Below are 7,382 nucleotides of genomic sequence, written 5' to 3'. Positions count from 1 at the left end.
AAGCAAGAAAAATCCTAAATCCTAATCCTAAGAGAGAGAGAGGAGAGAACCTCTCCCTAAAAACTACATCTAAATCATGAATAGTGAATAATTGGAGACTCTCCTCGAATAGATGCATTCCCCCACTTCATAACCTCTGATCTGTGACTTCTGGACTTGGATTTGGGCCAAAAAGGGCTTTAGAAATCGCTAGGAGCATTTTCTGTAATTTATGGTGCATGGCCTCTGTCACGCATCCTCGTGGGTCACGCGGTCGCGTCATCTGGAGTTTTCCTTATCACGCGGTCACTTCAGTCATGCGTCCGCGTCATCTGCGTTTCGCTTAAGGCGCGCGATCGCGTCAATCACGTGGTCGCATCACTGCCATTTCGCGCTGGCATGCGGCCGCGTCGTCCATGCGATCGCCTCACTGCCAATTTCTCCAAAAACTCCGTTTTGTGCTTTCCTTCCATTTTTGTATGTTTTCTTTCCATCCTTTAAGTCATTCCTGCCTTAGAAGATCTGAAACTACTCAACACACGAATTACGGCATCGAATGGAAATAAAGGGTAATTAAAATAATTATGTTTAAAGCATAGGAAATATGTTTTTTTCACATACATCACATAATAAGGAAGGGAAAGTAAAACCATGCAATTTTCATGAATAAGTGAGTGAAGGATTGAATAAATCACCTAAATTGAGCACAAAATATATCATAAAATATGGGTTTATCAAAGCCTCAGCTCATAACTCTTGTGCAAAACAACTGTTCTTTTGGAGGAAGTGCTCAAGAGGACCCTAATGAACATCTCACTAAATTCCAAAGGATATGTGACACAGTTAAATCTAATGGTGTTCATCCTGACACCTATAGATTGCTATTGTTTCCATTTTCTTTGAGGGACAAGGCATCAAAATGGCTAGAATCATTTCTAAAGGAAAGCTTGACAACCTGGGAGGATGTAGTGAACAGATTCTTAACAAGTTTCTACCTCCACAAAAAGTAAACAGGCTAAGAACTGAAGTGCTGATATTCAGACAGCAGGATGGTGAGACTATTTATGAAACATGGGAGAGGTTCAAGGATTTGACAAGGAAATGCCCCCTGATATGTTTAATGAGTGGGTGCAACTTAATATCTTTTATGAAGGGCTGAATTGTGAATCAAAGAAAGTTGTAGACCACTCATCTGGAGGTTCCCTTAACAAGAAGAAGACCATTGAAGAATCCATTGATGTTATAGAGACAGTGGCTGACAATGAGTATTTTTATGCCTCAGACAGAAGCAACAACAGGGGAGTCTTAGAATTAAACCAAATGGATGCAATCCTGGCCCAGAATAAGATGATCACCAAGCAATTGGCTGAATTGACCAAGCAAATAGAGAAGAATCAGGCTGCAGCTATCCACACTCAACCATCACCTCAAGGAGAGTTGGACATAGATGAAGGAGTTAACTAGGAGGAAGCTAATTACCTTGGAAATTTATCTAGGCAAGCTCATGATCCATATTCTAAAACCTATAACTCTGGTTGGAGGAACCACCCAAACTTTGGGTAGGGAAACCAACAAAACCAAGGCCAAGACCACACAGATCACACAATCCAACCCAGTATAACAACTCCACTTACTAAAACTCCAACCAAAGACCATACCAGACCATACAAAACACTTATTCATAGCCACCATACCAAAGCCATAATAACCACTCTCAACACCCCAATTTCAACCAACCATCACCACATGGTGATGACAGAATGGCCAAAATAAAAGCTATGTTTTCAAACCTTTGCAAGGAGTCTAAAGACATGAAAAAAATTCAGGGAAGAAGTAACATCTAGTCTGCAAAATCAAGATGCTGCCACTCAGAAACTTGAAGCACAAGTTGAATACTTGTCCAAGCGAGCCCCTGGCTACAGCTCCAGTAATGCCACCAAGACAACTTCAAGAGAGGAATGCAAAGCTATTACCCTTAGAAGTGGAAGGGAATTGACAGAGAATTCAAGGGAGACTCAAGAGGAGAAAGTAGAGGGTAGTTCAGATGACAAGGAAGAAGCACACACTTCTGCTCCCAATCCATAAAAAAAAAAAGAAGTTCTAAGGCCATATATCCCAAAGGCTTCTTACCCTCAGCACTTAATGAAGAATTCAAAGGACAACCAATTCTCCAAATTTTTGGAGATTTTCAAGAAACTTCATATCAACATTCCCTTTGCTGAAGCACTAGAGCAAATGCCACTCTATGCTAAGTTTCTGAAGGAATTAATGACCAAGAAGAGGAGCTGGAGGAATGATGAAACTGTGGTATTAACTGAAGAATGTAGTGCTATCATCCAACACAAGCTGCCTCAAAAATTGAAAGACCCAGGAAGCTTCCAAATTCCTTGTATAATAGGGGAAATAACATTTGAAAAAGCCTTACGTGACTTGGGAGCCAATATAAATTTGATGTCCTTAACTATGATGAAAAGAATGAAGATTGAGGAAGCCAAACCAACAAGAATGGCCCTCCAATTGGCAGATCGGTCATTCAAATTTCCTCATGGAATAGTAGAAGACTTGTTAGTGAAAGTAGGAGACTTCATCTTCCCTGCTGACTTTGTGGTATTAGATATGGAGGAAGAAGCTAAGGCTTCAATAATTTTGGGGAGGCCGTTTTTAGCTACTGCTGGAGCCATCATTGATGTCCAAAAGGGTGAACTTACCCTTAGGCTACATGATGAGAGAATGGTATTCAATGTATTCAAGGCCATGAGCTATCCACCAGAGTCACTAGGAGAGTGTATGAGGCTAGATGCAGTGGAAACTGTGATGCAAGAAACCTTTGAAGAAGTACTTGAAGGATTTACAGAGGGTGATTCCATGTTAAACGTTGAGGTTGCTGATGACAATTCAGCTGAAGTGTCTATTCCAAGCACATCAAAGGAAAGGAAAAAGGAGAAAGAAGCACCCAAACTGGAGCTGAAAGCACTGCCTCCTACTCTTAAGTATGCATACTTGGGAAGTGATGGAAGTTACCCAGTGATCATCAATTCTGCCCTTAGTCAAGAACAGGAAGAGGAATTAATCAAGGTGCTGCAAAAGCACCAAGATGCCATTGGATGGACCCTTGCTGACTTAAAAGGGATAAGCTCATCCATATGCATGCACAAGATCTTACTGGAAGAGGATGCCAAACCCTCCATTCAAGCCCAAAGAAGACTAAATCCTGTCACGAAAGAAGTGGTCCAAAAAGAGGTTATAAAGCTATGGCAGGCGAGAGTAATCTATCCCATTTTAGACAACCCATGGTGAGCCCTATCCATGTGGTTCCAAAGAAAAGAGGGATCACAGTTGTACCCAATGAGAAAAATGAACTCATCCCCCCAAGAATAGTAACAGGTTGGAGGATGTGCATTTACTATAGAAAACTCAATGAGGCAACAAGAAAAGATCATTTTCCACTCCCTTTCATGGATTAGATGCTGGAGAGATTGGTAGGACATGCATATTACTGTTTTCTTGATGGATACTCGGGATACAATCAAATAGTGGTTGACCCTGGAGATCAAGAGAAAACCTCATTTACCTGTCCATATGGAGTTTTTGCTTACAGGCGCATGCCTTTTGGATTGTGTAATGCCCCTGCAACTTTCCAAAGATGCATGTTGTTTATTTTTTCAGACATGATTGAAAAGTTCATTGAAGTCTTCATGGATGATTTCTCAGTTTTTGGAGATTCCTTCCCTAATTGCCTAAATCATCTTGCCTTAGTGTTAAAAAGGTGCCAAGAGACAAACCTAGTTCTAAACTGGGAGAAATGCCACTTTATGGTGACAGAGGGGATTGTCCTTGGTCATAAAATTTCAGGAAAAGGCATAGAAGTAGACAAAGCTAAGGTGGAATTAATTGAGAAATTACCTCCACCTAGCAATGTCAAGGTAATTAGGAGTTTTTTAGGCCATGCTGGTTTCTACAGAAGGTTTATCAGAGATTTTTCCAAAATTGCAAAGCCTTTGAACAACCTATTAGTTTCTGATACACCTTTTATGTTTGATCAAAAATGCACAATAGCATTTGAAAAACTGAAAAGAGAACGTTCCTCAGCACCTATTATTACCCCACCTGATTGGAATTTGCCTTTTGAACTGATGTGTGATGCATCAAACTTTGCTGTTGTGGCAGTGCTGGGGCAGAGGAAAGGCAATTTAGTGTATGTTATATATTATGCCAGCAAGGTTTTGAATGAAACTCAAAGGAATTATACCACTATTGAGAAAGAATTACTGGCAATAGTGTTTGCATTTGACAAGTTTAGATCATATCTCATTGGATCTAAAGTGATTATTTTTACTGATCATGCAGCACTAAAATATTTACTTACAAAACAAGAGTCAAAACCGAGATTGATAAGGTGGATTTTGCTATTGCAGGAATTTAACATTGAGATTAAAGATAAGAAGGGAGTGGAGAACAAAGTAGCAGATCATTTGTCCAGAATTCCCTGTGAAGAAGGTAGCACCCACAAATCAAGTGTCAATGAATTCTTCCTTGATGAGTAATTAATGCTGGTTCACAAGGCACCCTAGTTTGCAGACATTGCCAATTTTAAGGCTACTAGGGAAGTCCCTTCAATGATCAACAAGCATCAAAAGAGGAAACTCATCAATGATGCAAAATATGTTATTTGGGATGAGCCATACTTATTCCAAAAATGCTCAGATGGATTTCTCAGAAGATGTATTTCAGAAGAAGAGGGAAGAGAGGTTTTATGGAATTGTCATGGTTCTTGCTATGGAGGCCATTTTGGAGCGGAAAGAACTGCAGCAAAAGTCTTGCAGTGCAGGTTATTTTGGCCCACTATCTTCAAAGATGCACGAGAGCTAGTGAAGAATTGTAATGAATGTCAGCGGATTGGAAATTTGCCCAAGAAAAATGAGATGCCACAGCAATTAATCTTAGAACTTGAGCTGTTTGATGTATGGAGAATTGATTTCATGGGATTATTCCCAACTTCATACTCAAACAACTACATTTTGGTGGTAGTGAACTATGTGTCCAAATGGGTGAAGGCCATTGTAACCCCTACAAATGATAACAAGGTAGTTGATGAGCGGATATTTTATACGCTTTTTGGGGATAATTTCATATAGTTTTGAGTATGTTTTAGTTAGTTTTTAGTCTATTTCTATTAGTTTTTAGGAAAAATTCATATTTCTGGACTTTACTATGAGTTGTGTGTTTTTCTGTAATTTCAGGTATTTTTCTGGCTGAAATTGAAGGAGCTGAGCAAAAATTTGATTCAGGCTGAAAAAGGACTGCTGATGCTGTTGGATTCTGACCTCCCTGCACTCAAAATAGATTTTCTGGAGCTACAGAACTCGAAATGGCATGCTTCCAATTGCGTTGGAAAGTAGACATCCAGGGCTTTCTAGCAATATATAATAGTCCATACTTTGCACAAGAATAGACGACGTAAACCGGCGTTCAACGCCAGTCCTCTGCCCAATTCTGGCGTCCAGCGCCAGAAAAGGATCAAAAGCTGGAGTTGAACGCCCAAACTGGCATAAAAACTGGCGTTCAACTCCACAAATGGCCTCTGCACGTGAATTGCTTAAGTCTCAGCCCCAGCACACACCAAGTGGGCCCCAGCACACACCAAGTGGGCCCCAGAAGTGGATCTCTGCATCATCCATCATAGTTTATCCAATTTTTGTAAACCTAGGCTACTAGTTTAGTATTTAAACAACTTTTAGAGACTTATTTTGTATCTCATGACATTTCAGATCAAAACTTTGTATTCTCTGACGGCATGAGTCTCTAAACCCCATTGTTGGGGGTGAGGAGCTCTGCTGTGTCTCGATGAATTAATGCAAGTATTTCTGTTCTTCTATTCAAACATGCTTGTTCCTATCTAAGATATTCATTCGCGCTTAACTGTGATGAAGGTGATGATCAGTGACATTCATCACCTTCCTCAAACCATGAACGTGTGCCTGACAACCACCTCCGTTCTATATCCGATTGAATGAGTATCTCTGAGATCTCTTAATCAGAATCTCCGTGGTATAAGCTAGAACTGATGGCGGCATTCATGAGAATCCGGAAAGTCTAAACCTTGTCTGTGGTATTCCGAGTAGGATTCAAGGATTGAATGACTGTGACGAGCTTCAAACTCCTGAAGGCTGGGCGTTAGTGACAGATGCAAAAGGATAGTAAATCCTATTCCAACCGGATCGAGAACCAACCGGTGATTAGCCGTGCTGTGACAGAGCGCGTGAGCGTAGTTTTCACTGGAAGGATGGAAGGTAGCCATTGACAACGGTGATCCACCAACACACAGCTTGCCATAGGAGGACGTGCGTGCGTGAATCAGAAGACAGAGGAAAGCAGAGATTCAGAAGTCAAAGCATCTCCAAAACTCCAACATATTCTCCATTACTGCACAACAAGTAACCTTTAATTTATGCTCTCTTGGTTATTCACAATTCAACTGATAAACATAATTGACTTCCTGACTAAGATTTACAAGATAACCATAGATTGCTTCAAATCAATAATCTCCATGGGATTCGACCCTTACTCACGTGAGGTATTACTTGGACGACCCAGTGCACTTGCTGGTTAGTGGTACGCGTTGTGAAAAGTGTGATTCACAATTCGTGCACCAGTAGTCCTGAACTTTCTCAGAAAGAATATCTTTAGCCGTTTTGGAGTTCCCAGAGCACTCATCAGTAATGGAGGAAGCCATTTTTGCAACAGGCCACTAGAGACCCTCCTCCTGAGATATGGAGTGAAGCACAAGGTTGCCACACTCTATCATCCCCAAACAAGTGGCCAGACAGAGGTATCCAACAGAGAGCTAAAAAGGATCCTGGAAAAAGACTGTGGGAGCCTCAAGGAAAGACTGGTCAAAGAAGCTGGATGACGCCCTTTGGGCATACAGGACAGCCTTTAAGACACCAATTGGGATGTCTCCATATCAACTGGTATATGGTAAGGTTTGTCACTTGCCATTAGAGCTTGAACACAAGGCTTTCTCGGCTCTCAGGTTATTGAATTTTGATAGTGAAGCTGTTGGTGAAAGGAGGCTCTTGCAATTGCAAGAATTGGAAGAATTTAGATCCCAGGCCTATGAAAATGCCAAAATTTATAAGAAAAAGGCAAAGGAAAGATATGACCTCAAGATGGCACCAAGAAGCTTTGAGGAAGGACAGAGAGTGTTACTTTACAACTCCAGACTGAAACTTTTCCGTGGGAAAACTAAATCAAGATGGTCGGCCCTTTTCTTGTCACCAAAGTCTCACCTTATGGACACATAGAAATCATGGAAGAAAGCTCACAACGGACCTTCACTGCGAATGGACAAAGGCTCAAACACTACTTGGGTGACATGGGGGCAGATTCCAAGATAAAATATA

At 40.9% G+C, this 7,382-nt stretch overlaps 1 non-coding gene across 1 annotated transcript; it reads right to left on the bottom strand.

Moving 5' to 3' along the window:
- Positions 1 to 991: 991 nt before the first annotated feature.
- On the bottom strand, positions 992 to 1,098 carry LOC148561726 (small nucleolar RNA R71). The gene has a single exon (XR_015886352.1). It is a non-coding gene; the product is annotated as a small nucleolar RNA R71 (small nucleolar RNA).
- Positions 1,099 to 7,382: the final 6,284 nt, after the last annotated feature.

Source organism: Arachis ipaensis, chromosome B6 (genome assembly GCF_059453495.1).
Source record: "Arachis ipaensis isolate K30076 ecotype BB chromosome B6, ASM5945349v1, whole genome shotgun sequence".
Lineage (NCBI taxonomy): Eukaryota > Viridiplantae > Streptophyta > Magnoliopsida > Fabales > Fabaceae > Arachis > Arachis ipaensis.
The sequence above is the reverse complement of the archived record's forward strand: the minus strand, read 5'-3'. Positions and strand labels throughout refer to the sequence as shown.